Genomic DNA, 4,237 nt, shown 5'->3' on the forward strand with positions numbered 1-4,237 from the left:
CCACGTAATTTAGACGGGTTTAAAATATCAAAAAATTGGTTTGATAATAAAATAAATCATCGAATCGACGAAAATGAATGCCTTGGGACTTACATGTCTAAAGATAAGGGTATGACATCGACGAGCATCTCGAGACAGGATTTATGATGCCAAGAGAAATCAAATTTGGGACAGTTTTTAGTACAACTAAGTTATAGCCTGAAAGACCGAATGATGGTAAGGGGCTTCCGGGAAGTTAACGAGGAGATTCATATTTTGTGAATAAAACAACCCTTAAGTGATTTCGGTATGAAACAAAGGGTTTGCGATCGAAACATATATTCGGGCCTAAGTGTAAATTATTAATTTTGGCCGAGAGTGATCAAAACGATGATTTTTCTAAATTTTTTGGGATGAAATGAAGGTTTTAGAACTTATGGGACTTAACGAAATTGTTGGATAACTCAGCAGCTTCAAGGAGAGGGCTAAAATGCGAAGGAAATTGCAAGAAAGGCCAAAGTGCAATTTCCAAAATTTTTGCACAAGGCATAGTTAATCTAACCACCGCATGGGAGCCAAATATTCAGTGATGGGACGGTCGATCTTGTTAAGCTATGGCCACCATTGTCCTAGGAAGCTTTGTGGGCTACGCAATGGTCGTTGATTGGCCGAAGAAAGGTCGATTTTCGCCTATAAATAAGTCAACGATTTCAAAGAATTGGGGCATCAAATTCCTCACATTCGAGAGTGATTCAAAGGAAATGGTTAAGGGGCTTTTGTTCCTTGTGTTGAGAGGATGAAATCTTGAAATTTTGGGCTGATTTGGTGTTAATAATGTTTTAAAAAGTGGTCGCAAAATCGAAGGTTGTCGGAGTTGAGGTTTAAAATGCATGATCAAGACACATCTGGCCACTGATTCAAGTAACCAAGGGTACCATCAAGGTCACCTCATGGAGTAGGTTCAAAAGGTGGAAGAAAAACCACCATTAGAGCATTTTTCGATCGTCGACCAACGATGGAACTACTAGAGAAGAAGACGCAGGTAAAGAGCACGTGTGAAACCCACACACAGTACACGCGCTAACGCGTGAAGGCACATGAGGCCTAGCTAATTTCTAAATTTTTTTAATTATTTTGAGAAAAATAATTTATGATCTATGGTGGAGAAAAATTTGGAAAAATGCTTGAGGAAGTATTTATTTTATAATTTTAAGGATAAAATAGAAAGAAAATAAGAGAAAAATTAGGGAAAATAGATATTGATATTCTTTTGAAAAAATATGATGACTGGGGGTCGTTGAAGCTCGAGGTTGAGTAATAGTACACCTGGCACGAGAATCAAGGTCGGGCATGAATTTTGAGAAATCCTAAATTAAGTACAAGGTGCGGCCCCTAAACTCCAAATCCTATATTTTTCTCTTACGAGAGACTTCTATTGCATTAAATTTGTTTTGTGAAACTCTTGTATGAAAACTCCCATTGTTCTCTTACATGAAATCATGTTGCATATATGAAATGTGTTTTCTTAGAAATATATGTTGTTGGCTTTTAACTATTACATTTATAAAATCTGTGTGGCCATACTATTATACCTATCTGTTGTTTCCCGAAGACAAAAGTTTGGATATCCCTCGAGAGGCACTATGCGTGCACTATTAGAAAACTCTTGTGGGGAAGAACGTGAGTCTAAGGGACAATGGATGTGGTGTTTGGATGAGTTCTATGAGGTTGGGCCGAGGTGACATAATTAGGGACCTCTCGAGAGACGCTATGCATGTGCCGTTGAGAAAGCTCTCGTTGGAGGAGGCTAACGTGTTCACGAGACACCTCAGAGTAGTACTCATTGTTTCCTTACATTTTATACTGTTCATGCATTGCTATAAATTGTTTTGGAGTTCTTACTAGAAGATTCATCTTTTAATTGGCGTGTCCTTGGAATATTCAAACATTTCAAGTTCGACAAGCGCTCTAAGGAAAAGGAGATAGTTAAAGAATAAGCTTATTTTCCCACATGTAGCATGTTTAGCATGGCTTTGATTTTGTATAAACCTATGTAAACCTTAGTATGTTTTGGTTATGTTTGATACGTTCGATTATTGTTTCGAGAGATGATATCCATGTAGTTCGTTTTGTAAATGTCTCAAACGATTTCTTATATGATAAATAAAGCTTTATGGTTATGTACCATATCAAGTTCAATCTGGCTTCCGCATTTGTAATGATATCACCTGTCTTAGCTATATGATTATCGGGTTTGATAGGCTGAAAAGGTGAAATTAGGAATTTTGGGAATTGTATGTATATTAGTGGTTGTGGTGTAAAAAAAAAAGAGGTAGAAATTCCTTGAATCCTAAGTTATAACATGCCTAAAAATCAAGGGTGTTACACATGGTATTTTAAGCCTATGTTTTAAACCCTTTAAAATATAGAATTGGGCTTTCCTTTTTTATTCTCCTTCTTAGGATTTATGTTTTAAATACTTTAAAACAACCCACTGAGTATTAGTTTTAAACATTTTAAAATAGCCCATTAAGCTCCTTAATCCACCCAATGTCCTCAGGTTAGTTTCATAAATAAGCTCATATATTAATTATGTAATAATCCACAAAGACCCAAGCCTTAATTTGGGTAGCATAGTCCGACTAGGGTTTCAGGTGAATTATGACAAACTTAATTAATAGACTTATTTATTATAAGTTCTAAAATATTAACTATTAATATTTAAGAACTCTAGCTCCTTATTAGGATTCCCCAATCCTAATCAAGCTCGCCATTACCTTGTAATTGCAAACCCTTATTGCATGTGACCCATTAGGCTTCTACATACGTTAGTCGTGAATTTATCGAATAAAGCCATAAATGATGAGTGAAGTCTAGCAACCCATCACAACCTCCAATTGGTAGAAGGATTAATTTATGATCACTGATTTTTAATGATGGTATTCTCATGCAATTTAATCCCTTCATCAATTTAAAGTGTCTCAATCAAGCGAGGACATGGATTGTGCGTTAATCCCCATTCAGTGCCTGATTATAATATTTCTTTGGTTCTCAAAAAGTATAGGTTCATAGGATCTTTATCCTGCTATGGCCATAGACTTATAAGCTATATTTCCCCAAATTGCCTACGAGACATATCTCCCCAAATTAGGGGTCAATGAATCCTGTAATTGGCTCAACACAGTCTTCATATGTTTCATGGCATACCCAATCACTGTCATACTCACACCCTTCATTGAGATGCTTCCTTAACAGTGTCAAAGTATACAAATCCACATACAAGACACAGTGGTGACCTCAAGTCAAAGGATCACTTGCACAATCGCCACTAGAGGCTTCCTTAGACACTCTTTCAAGATCCATAAGGAATCCTTTTGGTCGAGTTACTATCCAATGAGCTTGTACTCACCAACAATCACTCAAGTACTAGCTTAGGTATCCCATACACGTAGTTTGTAAGATCAACTACAACCTTTCCTAAAGGTAATAACATAGCACACTAGTCTCTTTGTGTTATTGATGTCCCGTCTTGATGACACTTTTGACCAGGGACGAGTTTAAGGTTGTACTTTAGGTGTATCAACGACCTTACAATTGAAGTCACACCTCAATTCCTTTCTACACAAAGTAAACCTAGGGACTTTGTCTTTAGGCATCTTGTATTTAAGTAATTAATAAACAAACAAATAAATTAAAAAGATGAAAGTTGTTAATAAATAACATGAACATGAAACAACTAGATATATTACTCAACAAATATATCATATATTAATGTATCAAGTACAATTTAAAGCTGTAGGGCATACACTAACACTAATGAGCCAAACCATCCAATTGAGAGGTGGGAACATTCATCTATGTGGTTTCGTATTGCTGGTATATAGAGACAGGTGTTGGGAATAGGATTTGTTGCCCTCGTCGGTATTTGATGTGGTGAACATCCTATGTGATCTACTATTAATGTGACGAGACAGTTCCTAGCCAAGTCAGATTGAAAGTTAGGAAAGGTTTTTCTTGAGGTGTCATCTAATCACATTAATGGGGTCTGACACATGGTTTCTGAGTTTGCAAGTTTGTCACTCCATAACTCTCGCTCAATCAAGACGTTAGGTGATGGAAGGATTATAACACACGATAATCGTCAACTATAATAGGTTTACTTGAAGTGAGATTTCATTGCCACCTATATTGTCCTGAATTGTTGTTAGGCATTAATCAGGAACTCTCAGGTCGTTGTCGAGATTTAGAGAAGTTCCAA

The sequence above is a fragment of the Diospyros lotus genome, chromosome 13, assembly GCF_014633365.1.
Source record: "Diospyros lotus cultivar Yz01 chromosome 13, ASM1463336v1, whole genome shotgun sequence".
Taxonomy (NCBI): domain Eukaryota; kingdom Viridiplantae; phylum Streptophyta; class Magnoliopsida; order Ericales; family Ebenaceae; genus Diospyros; species Diospyros lotus.